Below are 10,191 nucleotides of genomic sequence, written 5' to 3'. Positions count from 1 at the left end.
ACTATCCAGGCCTTTTCCGACGTAGTTTGATGGCCTCCCAAATGCTCCTCCGAATCGCCGATTGGGCTCGTTTTTGTCGTGACACCTGTCAAGAAAAAAAAAATGCGTGAAGGAGACCCCTTGCACTACATAGCGCCACATGATATGCTTGGTTGAGATCCAGGTGTGAAAGAAGACAACGACGATCTGTCTGAGCTGCTGCTTGGCTAGTCGACTCAACGAACCCATTAAAACCAAGTTTGTCTTAAGGAGCGTGACAAGACTGGTGGAGGTGCTGGGTACAACGTCTCACGATCCACCCGATGCCCAAGACCCCGTGCAGCAGCCGGAATACAAGCCCTGCACCCGTGGACACTCCTGTTCACACAGTAAGCCGCCGCCAACGAGGCCTACCACCAGAGACACCAACCACTGACGCAGCGACTATGACTTTGACCCAAGATCCCATGCAAGCTCCGACACCTTCCACGCCGATCTACTGCACCGTCCAGAACCCACTCATGCCTAGCCCCTTTCATGGAGAGCAGCATGAAGATGTTGACGACTGGCTGAGTGAGTTCGAACGTGTCGCAGCGATAAATTACTGGGATGATGCCACGAAGCTCCGGAACGTGTACACTTGCTTAAAGGACGGTGCCAAGACGTGGTTTTTGAACAGGGATGATGTTCTGACATCATCCATGTTCCATCATCCCAGAAGGCGACGCTGGCGTGAGTTCCAGCGTCGCCTTCTGGAGACCTACAGGAGTCCCGACCGCCGCGAACGGGCGAAGCGTGCACTACAATCACGAATCCAGATGCCAAACGAGACCGTCTCGATGTACGTTGAGGACATGACACAGCTTTTCAAGCGAGCGGATCCTGCTATGGCAGAAGAAAAAAAGTTGCGCCACCTCATGCGTGGCGTGAAAGAACAACTTTTTGCTGGTTTGGTGCATAGTCCCCCCAAGAGCGTTGCTGAGTTCCTTACAGAAGCGGTAACAATGGAGCAAGTACTGCACCAACGGTCTGCCCTGTTTGACCGTCAAGTGAATGCTGCCTCAACTCCCGAAATTTTCGCCACCCCTGGAAGCAAGAGCCCCGAATGGATTCGCGAGATCATCCGATCTGTCGTCCGGGAAGAAATGGAAAAGATGTACGGGACAAGGCAAATTGATTTTGCTTTTATCACCAGTGTCATCCGTGACGAGGTCCAACAGGTGTTTCATGCCCATCGTTTTCCGCCGATGTCGGTTGATCCGGAAACGGCTCCTGTGTCTACTGACAGTCGCCGTCGTACGTACGTGGAAGCCTTGCGATCTGCCACGCCTCGTTCTGGTCAAGGAGTCCCGACCCAGCCAGTGCCGCACGTCCCAGTCCAGACAATGCCACACGTCCCGATCCAGACAGTGCCGCACGTTCCGCTTCAGACAGTGTCATACGTCCCGATCCAGACAATGATGGCGTCAGTCGCGATTCAGTCGGCGCACGCTGGTTTGGACATCGATGGTCACCGTGCACCGACGCGCAAGTCTGATCTCTGGCGTACGCCGGACAAACGACCCATCTGCTATCATTGCGGCGAGACTGGTCACATTTACCGCGAATGTCCATACCGGCAACTTGGCCTGCGTGGATTTTCCGTCAATTCACCTCGTCCCCAAATTGGTCAAAGGCCGAGGGATATCGAAGAGTATCTCGCGCAACAGCGTGCACCCTTTACACGACAGCAATCGCGGTCACCATCTCCGAGGAGACCCGCAGCCACTGGGTCACGTTTCGGGGTGACGGCACGGGAACGCTCTCTAAGTCCTCGTCGGGAAAACTGAAGGCAGCGGCTTTCGGGGGCAAGGTCGCTGGGACTCAAAGTGCGGAAGACCTCCCATCGACGCTTGCACGCAACACGGAAGGCATTCAATCAGAGAATAATCGCAGTACCGAGGAAACGCCGAAACCCACATCTGAACCCAGTGACCGCGTGTCACTTGACATACCTGTGCTGATTGACGGTTTTCAGGTCAACGCATTGATAGACACTGGTGCAGACTATTCGATTATAAGCGGGAAGCTAGCGAAAGATCTCAGGAAAGTGATTACGCCGTGGAATGAAACGCGAATTCGAACTGCTGGAGGACACGTTGTAACACCACTGGGTTGCTGTACGGCAAGAGTGAAAATTCGTGCGTCAACGTTTGTGCTCAGCTGCCTCGTTCTGCGCGACTGTTCACGTCAGCTGATTATCGGCATGGACTTCCTTCTGGAATACGGTGCCATCATAAATCTTCGTGAGCACATTGTGACCTTCTCGACTCAAGGCGCAACAGATCGAGACGCTGATAACTGCCGTAGGCCTGCGCTGCGTGTTGCTGACGACAGTGTGACGCTGCCGCCTCGAGCGACTGTTCCCATCGAAGTCATTTGTGAAGACCTCCGGGACGGTGACGTGGTGACTGAAAGCAACCTATCACTTCTGCTACTCCAAGGTGTATGTGCCGCCCGAAGTGTTGTGCGTGTCCGTAATGGACAGTCGCAAATACTACTTACGAACTTCAACTACGAGCACCGGCATCTTTTCCGCGGAACCACCGTAGCCTATGGAGACCCTGTTGCCGACGTCACGGAGTGCTTCGCGTTCGAGGAAACGCATGAGGATGAAGAATTCCTAGACCACATCGACATTAATTCGACGCTGTCAGACAAAAGAAAGGCTGCACTTCATGACCTTTTAAGGGAGTTTCGGCCTTGCTTCGCCTCTTCTTCCAAAGTCCGTCAAACACACCTCGCCAAGCATCGAATTATTGCTGACGATGACGTCCGCCCCATCCGGCAGCAGCCTTATCGCGTTTCTTCCAAAGAACGTGCGGCTATTCAGACACAGGTAAAAGATATGCTCGATGACGGGATTATTCAACCATCCAACAGCCCTTGGTCCTCGCCAGTCGTTCTAGTGAAGAAAAAAGACGGAACGCTGCGATTTTGCATTGACTACAGGAAGCTTAATAGCGTCACGAAAAAAGACGTTTACCCGCTTCCACGGGTCGACGACTCTCTCGACAGATTACGACGCGCGAAGTATTTTTCGTCTATCGATCTAAAGAGTGGCCATTGGCAAATCGAAGTGGATGAACGAGACCGAGAACAAACCGCGTTTGTGACTCCAGACGGACTTTACGAATTGCGTGTTCTTCCCTTCAGCCTCTGTTCTGCCCCAGCTACTTTTCAGAGGATAATGGACACAGTTCTCGCTGGCTTGAAGGGGCAAAGCTGCCTTGTCTACCTCGATGATGTGGTCAACTTTTCCGAGAGCTTCGAAGAACATCTGAAGCGTCTGAGAAAGGTTCTGGACGCCATTCGCACAGCTAAACTCACGCTGAAACCACAAAAATGCCATTTCGGCTACGAAGAGCTGAAATTTCTGGGACATGTCGTTAGTGCAGATGGAGTGCGACCTGATCCAGACAAAACTGCTGCTGTCGCCGCCTTCCCTGTTCCATCAGATAAAAGAGCAGTACGCCGTTTCCTCGGCTTGTGCGCGTATTATCGCCGATTTATCGCCAACTTCTCGAAGATAGCTGAACCTCTTACGCGACTTACCCGAGATGACGTGCCTTTTACTTGGAGCGCAGAACAAGATGCAGCGTTCACAGAGCTATGGCAGAGAATGCAAACAGCCCCTGTTCTTGCCCATTTTGATGAGGACGCTGCTACAGAAATTCATACAGATGCCAGCAACGTTGGACTTGGCGCTGTCCTTGTACAAGGACACGGTGGCGTTGAACATGTAATAGCTTACGCCAGTCGTACTCTTTCTCGAGCCGAGATCAACTATTCCACATCGGAAAAAGAATGCCTCGCAGTCGTGTGGGCGACGACCAAGTTTCGGAGTTACCTCTACGGTCGTCCTTTAAAGTGGTGACTGACCACCACTCGCTCTGCTGGCTGGCAAATCTCAGAGATCCATCTGGCCGTCTCGCTCGGTGGAGTTTGCGTTTGCAGGAGTTCGATATTACGATTGTGTACAGGTCAGGGCGCAAACATGAAGATGCCAACGCGCTTTCTCGAGCGCCTGTGGGGAACGCTGTCAGGGGCTCCGAGGATGAAGATGCCTTTCTCGGAGCAGTCAGCGATTCCGAATTTATGTCAAAACAGCGGGCAGACGACGAATTACGCCCAGCTATTGATTCCCTGGAAGGCCGGAACTCTCAGGTCCCTCGACACATTGCTCGCGAACTGTCCTCTTTTTGTCTAAGAAGAGGCATTCTTTACAAGAAAAACGCCCGTGGTAGCGACAAAGCTTTCCTACTCGTTGTTCCTACCGAAATGCGGGACGAGATCTTCCTTGCGTGCCACGACGAGCCCACGTCAGGACATTTGGGCTATTCGCGAACTCTCGCCAGAGTACGCCAACAGTATTACTGGCCGTGACTATCAACTAGTGTACATCGATACGTGAAAGGCTGCCGTGAGTGCCAGCGTCGCAAGACTCCGCCTGTGAGACCCGCGGGCCTGCTCCAGCCGATCGCACCACCACAGACACCGTCTGATCTCGTGGGAATGGACCTTCTTGGACCCTTCCCTTTGTCGTCGTCTGGGAACAAATGGATTATAGCTGCCACAGATTATCTTACTCGTTATGCTGAAACGAAAGCGTTACCCCGTGGTACATCCTCTGAAGTCGCGCAGTTCTTCGTGCACCAAATCGTCCTACGGCATGGTGCCCCGTCATGCGTGATTACGGACAGAGGGACGTCATTTACAGCACGAATGATGGAGGACATTTTTAAATTGAGCTGCACAAGTCATCGAAAAACGACGGCTTATCACCCGCAATCGAATGGACTGACAGAGAGGCTTAACAAGACCATAGCCGACATGCTGTCAATGTACGTTGACGTACAACACAAAACCTGGTGACGAAATTCTTCCATACATCACGTTTGCATACAATACGGCAACGCAAGAAACAACGCGATTTCCGCCTTTCCGACTCGTTTACGGACGCAACGTGCGAACCATGCTCGATGCTATGCTTCCGTGTGACCAAAGCAATGAAATCGCTCCAGACGCTGAGCAATACACTCAATACGCCGAGGAAGCTCGTCAGCTAGCTCGCATAAACACCAGTCACCAACAAAATGAAGACGCACCACGTTACAACCACCGCCATCGAAACGTCACCTACCACCCTGGGGACCGAGTGTGGGTGTGGACCCCTGTCCGGCGACCAGGCTTATCCGAAAAACTCCTAAGCCGTTATTTTGGACCGTACAAGGTTCTTAGACGAGTCACTGATGTTACCTACGAGGTATTTCCGGACGGCGCAGCGTCTTCTTGTCGACAGCTTCGGCCCGAAACCATGCATGTCGTTAGGCTGAAGCCCTACTTCACACAGTAGCCCTTGTGGTTCACGTGTTGCGACAAGCCGTAACATTGTGCTGCTGCTGCTGCTGCTGCTGTTCGTGTTCTCCTGTGTTTTTATGCCTTTTCTTTTTGCGCTTGGCGCAAGCATAGGCGATTTTTTTTTTCATTTGCGCTGCGAGTACTGGCACTCTCCCTCTTTTAGTTCTCTGTATCAGCGTGTGTATGCCTTCATTTTTTTTCTTTACGAGCATCGAGTCGATGCTTTCAAAGGGGGGACTATTGCCACATGATATGCTTGGTTGAGATCCAGGTGTGAAAGAAGACAACGACGATCTGTCTGAGCTGCTGCTTGGCTAGTCGACTCAACGAACCCATTAAAACCAAGTTTGTCTTAAGGAGCGTGACAATAGTATTTATGTAGGGTTTTTTTCCGAAGCCGCTGTGGTTGAACATCGGCTTACCAGCCGAACAGCGCGGATTCCATACTCAATGACACAAAAAATTTTATTCTTTTTTTTTTCATTTGCTTCCTTCTCAGTTTTTCTCCCGTGGAAGATTTTTCGCTCACAACCAACACTCTAAGCCAAAACGGAGCAACAGGGGTATAGGGGTTGCTCCTTTCAGGGAGCAATTGCATTGCCACTCCCATTACTCTCCTAAAAGGAGTAACTGCAGAGGGAGGAACCGTTGCTCTCCTTTCAGTTCCTCCTTCGGGGGATGAACAGTTACTCCCTCCAGTTCCTCCCTGCAGACCAACAGTTACTCCCACCAGTTGCTCCCTGCCGACCAACCCTTACTCCCACCAGTTGCTCTTCCAAGAGCAACAGTTACTCTTTACCGTTCCTCCCACGTGTTTGCAGTTACTCTCTGAAAACCAACTGCACATGCTTCCAGTTGCTCCTTGGGGAAATGAGTATTTATCTCGAGTATGCTTGTCACACGCTTAACACATGGCGAGAGCTCCTTGGAAGAGCACTGCTTGGGTGCTTCTAACACAAAAAGTGGACAATATTGAAAGGAAAATAAATGCTTTATTGTTCTTTTTATGAGGCGACGTGTGACCACACATAAAAGTAGACTTCGCCACACCACAGCCAGCACTAAACAAACACCATAATACATCAAAGATTTTCTGCGTCATCCGTAGAAAAACAATCTTGAATTTCTAGCATAGGGCAGTCTGTGTCATCATTGGTGTGAGAAGGGCAACTTCTCCAATTCTGAAGAACTCAAGTTTCGCAGCTGGTGTTTCCATCAGGCTAGCGCAGCAGAATGTCACCGCAGGCATATGTGAAGCATCTCATTGCTGCAAGAAAAAAAATAGAAGTGTGAGGTTAAACGTGCCAGAATCAATTCATAACAATGAGTCACACACACTGAAGCAGCGCTTACATTCTAGGATGTCTACTGCAAAACGAAATGTGAAAAAAAGGAAGGTTCGGCCAAACGTTACTTGGCAAGCCATATAAATGCTGATGTGGTAGACGCTCTTCACATGATGTCTTAGACAGCAATATTCTGGAAGAAAATGTTCAGCACCTCAACAAGGCATATTTGTAGCAGTTAAAGATACCCTTAGGTTCAGTTAACTTGTTTCCTATACACAGCTGAGTGACATTTCTATGAGCCCATTCAGCAATGGGCATTCTAAATGAGGTCATGTGTGTGGCAAATAACACGTACTGTCCGCTCATGTTAAAATACTTATTTAGCTCGTGCACATAGTTGCTCTCGATTCTACTGTTCTATCATACGCTGCTGCGTCTTGAATTGTGCAATACCTGTAGGCACAAGCCAAGCATGCAAAGCCTGCTTGAAAGCAACCATTTGCAGAGGCTACATGATAATCTTCAGTATATTTCTTTGTACCTGACGCAAACGGCTGGACAAAACTACAGACAAATAAATGTAGACCGTGCTACCTTCAAAAAATGCTTTAAATTTAGAAAACTAGGGTGCATTTGTTCACTCAGTTGACGAGTCACAGCCACGAGATATGTAAACGAAGCAATATATCTTAAGGCATGCACAGATATTCTGATTCTTTGTTTGACAGTGTCACAGATAGCTTGCCAATACATATATATTTGAGAGAAACAAGATGTGAAGCTTTTATTAGTTCAACGTCTTGTTGGTTCACAGCCAAACACGTTACTGCTTGTTAGACAAATTGGAATAAGCACACCATGGTTTGCAAAAAAAAGCATTATTAGAAGTTAGCTCACGGTGTGAATGTCTGCCTATTTATTTTGTACTGCCTTCAACATGTGCCACAAAGACATTTGTTGAGGATGTGCTACCAGTCAAGCCAAGACCGCATACTTGGTCAATGTGATGGAAATACAAACATTAGAAACACTGCCACCTCTAGTAAGAGCATAACACTTCAGTATCTTGGACTAGCAAAGAGGTGCACAAGAAAGTTAAGCCCACTCTTGCGGAACTTTGAACGCGAATATTTCAGAGTGGGGGAGGTCAACATGCTGTGGCACTTTTAAACCCACGAAACATCTGCAGAAAACAGGGTAAAGGCAAGTCAAGAAACGCTGTTATGAAGGCCTGCGCATGGACAGCTTTGTGAATCTAGGCCCAAGTGTTATGCTTTGTGCAAGCCGAAATTCATGTAAATAGGGAAAGCATACTTTTAGGAGTACCAGCGTAAACAAATCTTGGCAGTTGGCTTTTTAGTACAAACAGCAATCCCTGCAATGAAAACATAAACATTTTATCTTAACGGTAACAGTGTGAGCACACACACGGGCCAGCGGAGCCATGTCGAATTGTCAGTGCCAGTGTAACCATGTGGCATAATGAACTATTCTCTGGCCAACACATGCACAGTTTGCCCCTAAAAAGCGATGCTTTCATATACGTAGTACAAAAAGTCTGCACTTACCAAAATTCACTTGCTTTCTGTACTTTAGCATCGTTGGGAGCATCTTTATCTGCAGTATAACCAAATTTGTGTCATATCCCTGAAAAAAAAGTAAAAGACATGCATCAAATATTGTTTCATTTGGTAGCAGTGAAGTCAGGTTAAGAACAGCCAAGTGGGAATCAGCCGAATTATGTGCATGCGGCAAATCCCAAACGGCGTTATTGAGGTTGTCGAAATTTTCGTCGATTGGTATTAACGTCGATATGTGACTTCAACGGCATGCCAAGTTTTCACAGCGCATAAAGATTTCATAATGCAGAATAATGACAGCGCTAACGAGAACATACAGCATTTATGATTGTCTTTTACAATATTCAGTTTCGCTAAGGTTTTACATCACTAAAGAAATCTGAAAGATTTGGGTCATTCCTCCTCCAATTGTTCTGTCAATATGTAAACTGCTCGCTTGATGGTGCGCTTATAAAATAGTACGTTCAGCGCAGAGGTGAAGCAAGTGACGCAGTGATGTGGGCAGATTTTTTTTTTTAGGCGTGCGGGGATGGGGGGGGGGGGGGGGGTCCGCTTATCTGAATAGGGCGGGCAAGCGAATATGGTCGTCAATTTGGGCTCCCTACGCCCGGCCTAAAAAAATTCTGTGCGCAACCGCCTGGCTATGCCAGTGAAGTGATGCGACAATGATTTGTTCACTTACTGATTTACATACACTTTACATCTCTAAAAAATGCGGCCCAAGGCCCCAACACTCAGCCGTTAACAATACATAAAGCCAATGGTAGAAAAGTGCCAGTATGAATGCAGCTACAACCCCGCCCCAATGTTTTTTCGAGCGAGGTAGTGTTGCGGAAATGAACTTTTAACTGCAAAAGTACACTGGCACTGCAGTGGTGACAGGGGAAGCAAGAAGGTATGCAGGCGGTAATAGAGGTAATTTAGTCCGATACGGCTAGCAATGGATACGGTGAATAAGAGCAAATAATTTCTCTTTCAATAGCGCAACCACTCAACAATGTATTGTAAGAGCATTAAATGTTGCTGGAAATGCCACTCACCTGCACGCTGATGCATGCTCGGTCCTTTGTCCGACGAGCGAACAGGCTTGCAGATAGCTGAAGACGTGTTTACGATGTGTTTGTTCCACCCAGCAGCAAAATCCACAACTACTTCGCGCTCCATAAAGATAAATATACACTAACCTTCATCACGAATAAGCAGAAACGCAAATCTGCGGCACACACACACGATCAAAACATAGCTCACAAGCTCGCCCGTCCATGTGCTCGCCAACCACAGACCATATGAAAATGAGTAAGTAGTGCGAACGGGAACCTAGTTGCGCCGAAAAAAAAAAAAAAACGTCCAGCAGTGGCAGCACAGGCGTCAGCGCAATAATTTCAGTGTGTTCTCCTAATACAATTATAAAAAAAACTGAGGTACACTAAAACTCATAAATAAATATAAAAAATTGAGTGTAATTTTTATTTAGTGCTAGTCAACATAAACACTGAATAAAAATTACTTTGTAACTTACATCGTTTGCTACACCAGCGCCACTTTTGTCGTGCGGGCGCAGATTTGTCATTCTGCCCTCAAACTACACGGTGAAGCGTGCTACTAAGTGTATGGCTGATGAGAAGCGCGTCTGGGTCCGCTTTTTTTTTTTTTTTCTTCTGCGATATATCTGGGCGGAGGGGGGGGGGGGGGGGGGGCTCCTTATGCACGTGTTTCGGTGCTTGATCGACTTTGACGCCCTTACTTCGCGGACGAACAGGGTGTCTAGGCTTTTTTTATCGTTGTTTTGCACGTGTTTCGGCATTCGGTCCGCTTTGACGTGCTCCATTCTGCTGCTGCGTGTGTTAGGTATTTGCCGTAATGTATTCTCAGGCCTTCTGTGTTCAGCCAGCGCTGCTATCTTATTATCTACGGATGCTAAAATAAATCACTGTTTTGGCTTG

The 10,191-nt window shown here is 48.3% G+C and overlaps 1 long non-coding RNA gene across 2 annotated transcripts; it reads right to left on the bottom strand.

Annotated features, from left to right (window-relative positions):
• Positions 1–6,526: 6,526 nt before the first annotated feature.
• On the bottom strand, positions 6,527–9,594 carry LOC142766935 (uncharacterized). 2 transcript variants are annotated; one of them, XR_012884671.1, is made up of 3 exons: positions 9,289–9,594; positions 8,237–8,315; positions 6,527–6,646 (listed from the first exon to the last, which is right to left on the bottom strand). It is a non-coding gene; the product is annotated as an uncharacterized LOC142766935 (long non-coding RNA). The 2 variants fall into 2 exon arrangements; XR_012884672.1 differs by lacking the exon at positions 6,527–6,646 and adding an exon at positions 7,964–8,043.
• Positions 9,595–10,191: the final 597 nt, after the last annotated feature.

Source organism: Rhipicephalus microplus, chromosome 7 (assembly GCF_043290135.1).
Source record: "Rhipicephalus microplus isolate Deutch F79 chromosome 7, USDA_Rmic, whole genome shotgun sequence".
NCBI classification, from domain to species: Eukaryota; Metazoa; Arthropoda; class Arachnida; order Ixodida; family Ixodidae; genus Rhipicephalus; species Rhipicephalus microplus.
The sequence above is the reverse complement of the archived record's forward strand: the minus strand, read 5'-3'. Positions and strand labels throughout refer to the sequence as shown.